The sequence below is a fragment of the Myotis brandtii genome, unplaced genomic scaffold (assembly GCF_000412655.1).
Source record: "Myotis brandtii unplaced genomic scaffold, ASM41265v1 scaffold1464, whole genome shotgun sequence".
Taxonomy (NCBI): domain Eukaryota; kingdom Metazoa; phylum Chordata; class Mammalia; order Chiroptera; family Vespertilionidae; genus Myotis; species Myotis brandtii.
In genome coordinates this window covers 1,042,230-1,054,738 of record NW_005355263.1, presented here as the reverse complement: position 1 = coordinate 1,054,738, position 12,509 = coordinate 1,042,230, and the positions used below count along the sequence as shown (strand labels likewise).

At 40.7% G+C, this 12,509-nt stretch overlaps 1 protein-coding gene across 2 annotated transcripts in view; it reads left to right on the top strand.

Annotated features, from left to right (window-relative positions):
- Positions 1-568: 568 nt before the first annotated feature.
- The window catches only part of COL8A1 (collagen, type VIII, alpha 1), a 167,947-nt gene continuing 156,006 nt past the window's right edge, over positions 569-12,509 (top strand). Inside the window, exon 1 of one of the 2 annotated variants that reach the window (XM_005861243.2) lies at positions 569-643. The gene's annotated coding sequence lies outside the window, so the exon portion shown is untranslated. The remainder of the gene's footprint in view (positions 644-12,509) is intronic. The other variant, XM_005861242.2, reaches the window with a different exon arrangement.

Here is a 12,509-nt window from a genome sequence, read left to right as displayed (position 1 = left end):
CTGCCCGCTCTGCGTCCGCCCGGCACTTTGGCTTTGCTCCTCCGGACGCCCAGCTTCCCCTCCTTTGCCTGGCTTAGGAACCCTTCAGTTTTCCGGAACCCTTATATAGCTTTTCAAATTCACAGAAAATACCTTTAATGATAACAGTCACCCAGAGGCCCCTCCATCCCACCCCCGTCCCACCAAAAATGCCACACAAAACCGAAAAATAATTCAGTTCTTCTTTCCTTCCAGAGCTTGCGTGTTTGGGTGTCTCTGTTTCCTATTCATTTTCTTCCCAACCTTTTCCCCACATGTAGTCTACATCCCTTTCTCTATTTCTCTTCATTCTTTTTTCCCTTCTCCTTCCTTCCTTTCCAGTCTACACTCCTCCCTCAGCTCCTGCACCCCATCCCCCACCCCCGCCTCTCCGCCCTCTCGGGGGCTCGGGCTCTGCCCTCTCTGCCCCTCCCCAGAGAAGAGTGTCCAGCTCCTCCCGGGGCTGCCCGCCCGCCGCTCCTTCCCTGCCCACCTACCACGAGGAGCGACTCCTCCCACCTGCCCATAAAAGCCAAGTGCATGTTACCAGCACCGGATCAGAGCACTTTCCCGGTCCTCTCCTGTGGGAGCCCCCAGCCTCTCTCCTGGATCTTACGTGCTCAAGGTAAGATAACACTCTGCAGGATCTTACCTACTGGGTAGCTGCTGGGAATGTCTCCTCTGGTCAATGGGCTGTTTGGTTAGAGCCGATTCTTATGGATGCCAGATCAGCTGCTCCTTTAACTAGCAACTGGTTTGAAAACAGACTTCTGTTTGAACGGTAAAATAAAAGTTCATTCTGGGCAGAAACAGAAGCATAAATATTGCAAAAACCTCTTCTCTTTTAAAATCACTTTCTCTGGTGCTGACTGTGGCTGAGGTTAAAATGTATCTATTGAGGGTGTTTTGCTGAAGGCTTTTCATTGTAAATATCTCGAACATCAGTGGGGGCAAGGAAAACTTTGTCCCATTCTCAAAAATGTACTTTAAAAGGACACAATTAGTTTCCTAAAAATAGCACAGTCAAAAGGTCTGCTAACAATTTTGCTATGTTTTCCAAACCCCCAATACAGCTTCCGTGAGTCCATTTAAAAAATATCTTTCCAGGTTAAAGTCCTTGGAAAAAATGATGCTGTGAACGGGTGCCCTTTCCACAGAGACGGTAATCAGGTGGCTGGTAGATAGGAAAGAACAAATCCAAGTTTACAAGCCATGGCAGAGTGTGCTCTCACAAAGCTATCCTTTTAAGCCTTCCTAAAAGGAGAATTGGATTGGAAGTAAGAAAGTGTATAAAAGGACTTCATGAATTTCTATGCACACACCTAAACATAAAGCATTCCAATATGTTTTACGGTAGAGAAAAATACAGGCCAGATTGTACAGCATTTCTATGTACACCAGATGGTTATAAAGAAAGATCAGCTAGAAGGCTTTGGAGGTTTGAACCCTGCTTGCCACCCTCTTTTCCCTCATCTAGTAAATTAAAATCAACCTGATTGGCACCCAATTCTCACAGAGATATCCAGTGGTTAAGCTATCCACATTTTAAAAGACTGCTGTCTTCTTATTTCTGAGGTCTGAAAATGAGCATTGTGCACCTGTGGAAGGAAAAATATATTCCGCAGCGGCTTCTGTAAAACCAGACACTTGGTCCGTGAAGTTTGCCATCACAATCTGTGGGCTGTGTGGGATGAAACTCTCTCATGTGGGAGAAAGCCCTTTTCCAATGCTTCCTCTGGGGAATTGCTCAAGACCGCTTAAAAACGCAAATCAAAGCTGGCAGTCAGGAAACCAAAACGCTACTTCAGTTCTTAAGGTTCATAAAGTAAAAGAGGAAAAGTTTCACTTTTTTTTTTTTTGGTTTGGTATTTTTTAACTTGAAAACCTCACAAAAGCTGTAAAAAAAATGCTCCACTATTAAGGAAAGTGGAATCATTAGCAATTTAACTGAGCGCCTTCCAAACTTATTCTCCTTATGGTTTGCATATCAAAAGAAATAATAAAGATATTTTAAAATTCTGTTTGGCATGGAGGAGATTCAATGCTATTATTCAAATGAAAGAGTTATATGTAAAGCTTTCTGTCATGTGAAATTTTGTTTCATTGGAAAAAAAGTATTGCAAGGAGTGCGGTTTCCTTTGAGAAAATGATATAAAATTACTATTGGCCAAGATATTATGTGACCTGGGCATATTAAAATAGCTTTTATCTCAAGCCACAGTGCAGGCAGCTTGTTTCATATCTGATGTAAGTGGATGATCAAGCATGACAAGAGCACAGGTATGGGACAAGGCCAAACCAAGTGTGTGGTATGTCCAAGTTCATTCTTCTTTTATGGTAGTGCCGGACTCACGCCCATCATCACAAGGGTGAAAATACACTGCTTCATTCAGCAGATCCCCTTGAGGGAAATTATCTTTTCTGGGAGAAAATAAAAGTGCTCCCAGTGTAAAAGAGCTCCCTGTTGCTCCTAAATTTGGAGATGCAAAGTGTTCTCCCAGGGTTTGCTTCTGCTTTTCCTGGCAGTTGACCCACCCCACCAGCTATGAGCCATTTAACAGTAACTGCCTTCCCCATGTGCCATCAAGTTCAACACCCTGAATCACTGGGTGAGATCATCCTAGATTGCTCATGATCTAACTTCCACAGGGGCCTTTACCAGACACTTGAAGCGACTCTTTCTTCATGGGGTACACATCAGGCAAGATGATGCTTAGAAAAATCAGTGGTGAGATTTCGTGTAGTTCCCCACTGTCTCCCCCTTTGCAAAGGGTGTGGAGGCATAACATGAGTCTCCTCTTTATGCCATTTAATGGCTGCCCCCGGATTGGGTTCATTGCCATTACTATGCAACATTATTCCAGCAGGCTTTGACAGACTCCTTTAATGTTTCTCAAAAAAGAAAAGGTGAGCAGTAGGAGGGTAATCTGGTCATTTTAAGGGCCTGCTACACCTAGGGAAGCACATGTTTTAGATTTTCACTATTCCCACAGGTACAAACAATATTCTTTTCATCATCAGGAAGTATACCCCATTGTATTTCCATTTGTGAATCAAAATCAGGTAAAGGAGAGTGGGAATAAGTATCATTGAGAGAGAAGCTGGGAGGAATCACTCCTAAAAAAGTGCTTCAAGAGAATAGACAGATCAGAATCTCTGTTACAAACACAACTTTTTTTGCCCTTATTTTTGTGGAAATGGGGAGATGAGGAAGATCAAAACTCTATACCTGCTCTTGTTTTTCTTTCTTAAATCAATAAGAGTACTTTCTCTAATAAATTAAAATCCATCTCTATTGTGCCCTTCTCTAACAGGAGAGAAGTTCTAAAGACCCAAAGGATTGCAGGTCTGCCCCACATTAAAACCCACATTATTTTTACCAGTTATAATTTTAAAAGCTATATCATGGGCATAAAAACCCTCAGAATGTATATTTAACTGATGGGTGATTTACATCAAGAAAACCAACCCTAACTCTCCCAAAGGACCCAGTGCTGGGTAATTATTTGAACATTAGAAGCAGCAATTTTCTCCTCCTTATCCATGGTCATCCACTTTGGTATGACAATTTGCAGAGTAATTGAGATGCAGCCATATTTCTCAATCTTCAGTCCTCCAAGTAACCCTCTGAGAACTAGGTCTTTCTTCTTGCCTAAGCTTTCTCTTCCACCAGGCCCCCATCAGCATTCATATGCATAATTTAACGATGGTACAGATTTTGAGACTAGAGTGCCATCTTCTCTTTGGAGAGGCGCCCTGTTCCAGCTACTGAGGGGAAAGATAAACAAAAGGAGAGAAGAGGAGAGGGATAAGGGGAGAATAAATGCCCTTTGGAATTTAGAGACTCTTTCTCTTCAGCTTTGTGTGAGACGGACTTCTTACTAACCCACAGCATCCAGAAAGTTTTCTTAAAAGGAACAGCTCACAAATTGCTACAAAAAGGTGAGAATATAAGGGGGGGAATTTTTCCAATGACCTGACAATGATTGACAGCAGTTTATACCCCACAGTATAAAATTAGAGCTCTACTAAATGTCCCCTTTCTAACGAGACGAGGAGTAAAGAGTGAGAGAATTAAGCACATTTCAGCACCAACAGAGAGAAGGCACTAATCTGACATTCCACTATAGTTGTGGTAACTATGTTTGCTGTTTGAGGAAGGAGGTTTTAGTCTTTCCTCGAGCAAATAGATTTACAGGAAAGGGGTTAAGGGAGTCAAACACGGTCAGAATGTCTATAATCTGGGGGCCCTGTGTGTGCAAATCCACAAAGCCATTCAAACTGAAGTGACTGAAACAAAAATGTTCCCAAAAACTGATCCTAGAGTAATCAGTTAAAGAATTCTGAATTCTAACTTCCCAGTGTAGCATCATAGAAAATGTTACAACACACCTGATGGTTCACCTTCAATCTCCTCCATTACTTTTGGGCTCACTTCCATTGTCCTTCCTGGAAAACAAAAGCTGCCCTTCTTCCCTTCAACATAGGATTTGCAAATGCAGTCATGGCCTTACTGTGCTATCCCTTTTTTTCTTTCACTGGAAGAAATCTCTGCTCAGTTCTTATAGATCAAATTTCTGGAGTACCACTCATACTTGTGGCTTTTCTCATTACCAAAAGTCTCATACTTTTCTTAAACAGAATGTAAATTTTTACTCCAACAACTAAAAAGGCTTTACATTATCTAAACCTTAATTCATATATCCAGAAGAAATGTAATTTAAAATTGCTGCTTGCCTCCAATGGATTCTCTGAAATAAAGTTTCTCAGCAATTTCATTTACCTAGTCTCTATTCTAACTTGTTGGGGATTAAAAAACTTATTGAGAAAAATCACAGAATATACATTTTGGAAGGATCCTTGGAGCTAATTTTAACTGAAGTTAATTTTACAGATGAGAAAAGGTCAGAGAGGTTAATGTCTTGCCCAAGGTCACCCAGACACACATAGCAGAACCAGGGCTAGAGATCATGTAGACAAACTCTCCAATCAGTGATTTGTCTTGAATAACTGTAATGTGTGTTCCCCACACGGTGCGTATCTAAGATGTCTCTGACTGTACTGAGAATTCTGTTGGTACTAAATATGTAGGGTTCTCAGAAACTATAACCTGGTAGAGGTTTGGGGGCTATAGTTGTACCTTTATTATAGACTGTCTAAAAACATTGATCCAAACCCTGGTGAAGAGTGAAATCACTGATTGTCATCATCAAAGGGATCTTGCAAGGTTTTCTCCATTCCAGGACCTGGTATGTAGTATTCCCTTGGTATATGTGTTGAGTGGGTGGGTGAACGGGGGAAAAAAAAAAGCTAAGTATAAAATATTAATTATTCTTAACTCATTCCATAAAAATATTTTTTAAAAGTCTATAGGGACTCATAGATACTCAATTCTCAAATATATCAAATTTAAGATTCCCCCTTGCTTTAGGAAATGTAGGAGAGCTCTTCAGCCTTATTGATGGCCAAGCCATTTTCCTGCCTGCAGTACTTCCACTAGTCCTCCCACAGTTATCTGAATACTAGAAGTTATACTATTGTTTACAACCAAATATCTAGTTCCAATATTTATGTGACAGAACAAATGTATTATTTTGTGATGAATTTACAACATAACCTTCTTCTTTTCCCACCCAATAAACACTTGCAACTTCCCAAGTCTTTAATGAAAAAGGGGCAAAATATATAATGGACAGTCAGAGAAAACTTTGAGGGACATACTGGTTGAGGTATGTAGGCATGAGGCTTGCTGTGACAAAGAGGAGGGGCCATCAAGGGCCTGAGATATAGACAAGGGGTGATGCAGCTGAGAGGGTTTATTCTCTGAAACAGAAGAGGGAGACATGTCCGAGAGTTTTGAGATCCTGGAGGAGATCTTTTTAATATGATTGTCTGAACCAAGACCCTCTCAAATGTTTTGGAGATGAGATCCTATTTGGGTCAGGCTTCTGTTGGTACAGCACCATTTGAGGACTGGTTCGCATGGATGAAAACTTTGTAAGCATTATATTCATCAAAACTCTTCTTAACCCTTGACTGTACTTCAGTTAGTGAAAAAGCCTCATTTAACCTCATTTAGACTTGACTCTTGCCCAGCATACTAAATCTATGTCATAAATATGTTCTCTGCTAAGATTATCACACAATTTTGGTAATATATAAGGTTACTCCAATATAGAAAATGATGAAGGTAGAAAAGAATATTCGTGTAGCATTTCTGGAAACAATTTGCCCTAAGTGAGTGGACAGATGTTACCCCAGATGTGTCTTCACTTTCCTCTAAAGCATGCCTGACAATTGTTTGCATATCTTTGAAATAATAATTGTGTTTGTGAAACTGATTTATTGTATGTTCAAACTTACAGAGTCTATGACTAAGCATCATTGTGAAAACATTCTTTTAAGTACGTTTTTCTTGAAGACTGCCTCTCTTAAGCTCTCTATTGATGTGTTTATATCACAAGATATTTAGGCATTGGCATCATTAGATGTGCTGAAATAAAAGACAATTAATCACTTCATGTGCTACTTTTCCAGCTCTAACTGAATAGTGGGTGTGGGTGTCAGCTGTTGGCTTCTCCAGGGGAAAAATTGGATCTAGCCTGTTGGGGAGCTTCTCCATTCCCCTCTGTTAGCTAGATAAAACAGCTGTTTTTCTGAAAGTCTGGACCAATGGCCTCCATAATTAAGGCTTCATGTACTAGGGCAACTATGGCTAGTTCATACAGAAATTGTACTACCCAGAAGAAGAATGGATAAGCCATAGCCTACTTCAGTTCAGTTCAACAGGAGGACAGTGAATCTTAAGAGCTATTTGAAGAGCATTGTCCTGGGGCAGCTGGGAGGCATTTTGGCAGCTATCATCCATCCCATGTAGTATGTTGTTCCAACTATTGCCTTGCACGCTCTAAAGATAAACCTAAACTTAGCTCGTAAATTCAGAGTGATGACTGTATATTGTTAGAGTTCTATACAGAACTCTACTTAGCAACTGTCCATTCTTGAAGTCCAAGTCTCATGGTGTTCATCAGTACTATAAATTCAAACAAGAAGCCTCTTGTTAAAAGGTAGACACAGGACAAGGCCAAGAACTACATGAAGGGAGACACTAGGTGGAGCTAAAAATTTGTGGCTAAGATGGCCAAGATTGTTGAGGTTGGAAGAATGAGGGGAGAAAAGGGATCTGCAGCAAAAATGTGCTATTGGATCCACAACTCCTAGTTAAACAACATGTCTAGGACCCCTTCCAGCTCCCAGATTATTCCAACCCCCTGCTGTTCAAATGAGTGGGGAGGGGAGTCCTTCACCAGTAGAGGGAACCAGGGCCTGAGTGTCTCAGGATAGAAAACTAACTTATTCCCAGAGGGGCCTTGAGATTTGAATTTTTCTGATAAGAGACAGAGTAAGGTGTCTTTTGCTACCAGTAGCCAAAATGCAGCATGGGAGTGTATCACATTGTTGGTTTCCTTTATTTAAAAAAAAAAAAAAGTAAGCCTCTAGGAATAAATCACCTACTTTTTAGCAATGCCAGGAATATCCAGGCTTCTAGAAGTTTATTAGAATGAAAACCAAAGCAATCTTAGAAAATGTTATTTCCAACGCCACCACCAGACCACAATAAATGTTCAAGACTAAATGTTCAATTCAGTAACAAACACACCCTGGCAGCTGGGTGTCAATGAGAGACAAACACAGAGAGCTGAGGGCTCTCATGAGTTTAAAAGGGAAGTCGTGGGGCCCTGCCAGGACTGGACCCTCCTGTCAACAGAAGAGGAGGAAGGGAACTGGAAGAAAGCAGGAGGCATAAATGGGCCAAGCAGGATCTAGCTTATTACGGAGCTTGGATCTCCAACCAAGATGGCCCAGAACATGCACTCCTAGTTCTGGGTCTCTCCAGGGAATAGCCAGAGCCCTCCCTAGACCAAAGTGAACACTTTCCTGTTGAACATTTCCATTGCACAACTGTGTAGGGATGGCTTGTTAAGACCTGAGATACTTGCATAATTCAGAATCCTTTGGGGGATAGAGATCAATTAGGACAGTAAAAGAAAAAGATCCCTGGAACATCCGAGAAGGACTATTAGCTTTGTAAGAATTATGACATTCACAGAAGAACAGAGCAGTCCTCTTTCTAAGGCTATTTCTGATGTCAATAGAAATGATGCCGAGAAGTTGGTATGCATGTGGCCTGAAAATCCCTGTTCCAGAAAATCTTCAGTATTTTAATTTCAAAAACACCTTGACTCTTTCTGGAGCTTCAGGCAAGTCATTGATCATCTCTGTGCCTTAATTTATTTATCTTACACAGCAGAACAATTCTCAAATAACTACTCTCTTTACTTAGAAACACTTGAAGTCTTGCCAAGTATTTTACAGAATGATGCTACTTATGCATATGTTGTTACTGTTACTTAGTATAGTAAATGGATTATAGTCACAGTACCATGGCTGATGATATTTATACAGAACCAAGTCAAAAGGGAATAAAGTTCCAAATAAGCACATAACCTTCCAAGATATAGCAAGAACATTTTTTGTGTGTTAGAATCCAGAACAAATTCCACATGTCTCAAAGGGTCGGACAAGGTCAAGAATAAGCAGAAAAGGGAAAAGAAATAAAATTATGGCTTAAGAGTCTCAAAAGGCCTATATGTTCACCTGTTCATATTTTTACACCAGTCAAAAGATAATTCCTCACACACAAGAAAAGGTTTTGTGATTTAAAATTTTTATTTTAACTGAAGAAAGATGAAATTTTGAGTAAAATCTCTGAGTGACACTTTTCAACATTTTACAAAGTGTCTTTCAAAACAGTAACACCTGGGATAGAAAAAGGTTGTGCAGGCAAATAAATTTTAGAAATACTCAGTGAAGCAATATGATCAATTATATTCGCTGCAAAACTTTTAAAAGACCTTAATATGCTACATATATTTTCATTCTTCAAAAAAGAATGAAATACAGTTAATATAATAGTGTGTCCTAAACTTAATCAATGACAAATCTTCCCAACCTGAGAACATCTCTTGGGACTGGTATTCTATGGAGCAGTTTTGGAACAGTTTAGGAATCACTGTCCTGCTTCATTACTTCAAGATCTACTGGGACATGGTACTTTCAGTGTTGCTAAATATTATGTAATACACATTGACTGTCAATGTCAATCAATAAAATACGAAAGAATTCCAGTGTGATTTCCAAACCCAGATGAAAAAGGAAGAAGCAGATGAACATCTTAGGCCCCAAACTCTGAGTTGTTTTTGTTTTTTGTGTTTTTTCTTTTTTGTTTTTTGTGGTAGTAGTAGTAGTAGTAGTAGTAGTAGTAGAAGAAATGCCAGAATAATTTTAAGTATTTTACAAGTTCTTGATAGATGAATGAGCGGATGGAAGGTTAGAAGAAAGAGGTTAGAAGGTTAGAAGGTTAGAAGGAGGGAAGGAGAAAGGAAGGGTGGTCAAAGTTGAACAGATTGAAATGATTTCTTCCTTCCTTTTCCTTTTCCACTGCCTGGATATTGTGTTATAAATAGAGAAATAGCCAACAATGAGCAATAAATCCAGTAAATAAGGAGCCTAGATAATTCTATGATTTAGCTCATCTATCTCTGGGCTGATAATTCTGTTTCACCTTAAACACCCTTAATCGAGATCATTAGCCAAGCATCTTCCTTAAGCATTAACTTCTTCACCATCAATAGGCAGCTATTTCCTTTAATAGGAACACACTTACTGATATTTTAGGAATCTTTCTACATTGGAGATTATTTGATTTATCTATGACACTCAGACCTCCCAACCCCATCAAATTCCCTATTCTCTTAGGGCCCTACTCTGGGAATTCTCTTTCCCCTTTGCAAAGAATTGCCTGTAGGCTAACATCCCAAAAGCAGCAAAGTGGAACCCTCTCCTTTGAGGAAAAAAAGTAGCTCAGAGTCATCCAACAGAGAAACTCATCATTACTAGTTATAATAATAGATGTTACTTATTAAGTGTTAGTAGGACCAGACATTGTGCTGGTCTCATTATCTCTGTTTTTATACTAACCTTACAATGGTGGGATTATCATTCCCAATTTAAAGATGAGAAAAATTGAGCCTCTACTTGGTCAAGCAACTTGCACAGAATCACACAGCTAGAAGGGGCAGAGACAGTATTCTAATCCAAGTCACACTCCAAACTCCATAGTCTCCCAGCTCCTCCATGCTGCCTCTCACAATGTCTCATCCTATCATAAATGGGAGAAAAAAACATTAACTCCCTGTGACAATACCTCTGACTCATAAAGTGAGAGAATTCCAGTGGCTCTGTTCCTAGACACTGCCGACTGGCTCTGTTTCTTGTTTAATACTGTTTTTAATTTCTTTTTCTTTCTTGTATTTTTTCCTAAAAGCATGCTGTCATTTTAGAGCCAAAAAAGTAAGGGCTGTGTAACTAGAAAACACGCACAACAACTATCATTTCTCCCTAGGGTAATTTGTAAGGGCTAAGGTTTCTCCATAAATTCTCCCCAAGAGGCTTGGCATTGATCTGGTCAAGAGAGTGACAACCTAGCCTGTCACTCCTAAGGAAGTAGAAATCCCCATGATTACATGAGAAACATAGTAGAACAAGGTACTAGGCATGTTGAGGATACTTGAATCTGGCTCATCAGAACATTCTTTTTGGTGTTATGTTTATTACAACCCACAGACAGATGGTGAGAGTCAAGACAACTTATACAATTCCCCCAGGCCATGTGAGTCACCTAGACAAAAATCTATGTTGTCTACACCTACTGCTTAACCTGCCATGAGGGTATACACAGCAGTAAGTATACCTCAAGCCCTACTTTCTGCTATGCTGAAGACAAAAGAGCAAATAAGGTCTAGCCCTTTCCATATAATCACATTCTGCTAAACATTTTTGCTTTTGTATTTGACCTTCCCTCTCTGCATGTAGTATTCCCTACTTATTCACTGAATTAATTTGCACCCTTCCTTCAAAATTCAGATCAGGTATCCTCTGAGACGACACGCCTGCAGTCAGCCTGCACCAGGGTACACTGTGCACCTCCTACACGCTCCCTAGCACTCTGTGCACAGCCCTGCGGTGGACATGGTCACTCTGTAATGGCCTTGGCTTGTTTTTGGTACAAGACTGTGAGCTCCTTGCACAAAGATTTTTGTCTTATCTCTGCAACCTCAATACTTGGCACATAATAGGAGCTTAATAAATATGAAAAAGAGGAGAGAGAAAAAGAATGGGGGAGGGGGGGCTAAAATGCAGTGATGGTGAATAAGAAGGCTCTAAATATCCTTTTCTCTATCCCCATATGTTGTTCCAAGATACAGCTTGACCTAAGTCCATTCATGTGCCTGCACACACACACACCGCATAGAATGTTACTAGGCTCAACTCTGGAGCTAACAATGGAGCACAGGATGAATTCCCATTGGTATGCTAATATTAAATACTAGAGGCCCGGTGCATGAATTCGTGCACAGGGGAGGTAGGGTCCCTCAGCCTGGCTTGCGCCCTCTTGCAAGGGATCAAGCCTAAACCAGCAGTCGGACATCCCCCGAGGGATGTAGCAGTGCGCCAAGTGGCAGGCAGCCAGGGAGGAGCCCAAGCCAGTGCCATGCTGCTCACACTCATCCCGGCCCACTACACCTGCCGCCGCCACCCGGTAGCACTGCCACAGAGTCGGGAGAGGCTCTCACTGCTGCAGCTATGCTCGCTAGCCATTAGCCCAGCTTCTGGCTGAGCGGCACTCCTCCTGTGGGAGTGCACTGACCACCAGGGGACAGCTCCTGCATTGAGTGTCTGCCCCCTGGTGGTCAGTGCACGTCATATTGACTTGTCAACCCATCGTTCTGGTCATTCTGGTTGTTCATTCTTAACGGTCACTTAGGCTTTTATATATATAGATTGGCTTTCTATATACCAAATTACATAAGAACGAAATATTTGCTGGTACTACTGTCCCAGAACTGTCAGTAGTTCTCTGCTCAAAAATATTAAGTGGATCCCTGGCCAGTGTGATGCATTTGGTTGGAGCGTTGTCCCATATACTAAAAGATGGTGGGTTGGATTCCTGGTCAGGGCACATATCTGGTACCATCCCTGGTTGGGGCGCACTTACAGGAGGCAACCAATCAATATTTCTCTCTCACATGGATGTTTCTCTATCTCTCTTCTTCTCTCAACAATAAATGAAAAACATATCCTCCAGTGAGGATTTAAAAAAAAATTCAGTGGAGTTCTGAAATACAAAACAAACAGCTTAGGTTGGTAGTTATGTTCCTCAACCTCCACCCCAATCCACCTTTCCATCTGTATCCCTTTCTAGTCTGTAACAGGAATTTAACCTAAGCCAGACAGACTATTATTCCTGCAAACATTCCTTTTTATTTTCTCCAGTGAATATCCCCCATTGTCCTTTTAACCTGTCAAAATAACCATAAATTCACGGTTCTATTATAGTCTTCCAAAATATTGCAACTGCATTGATCTCT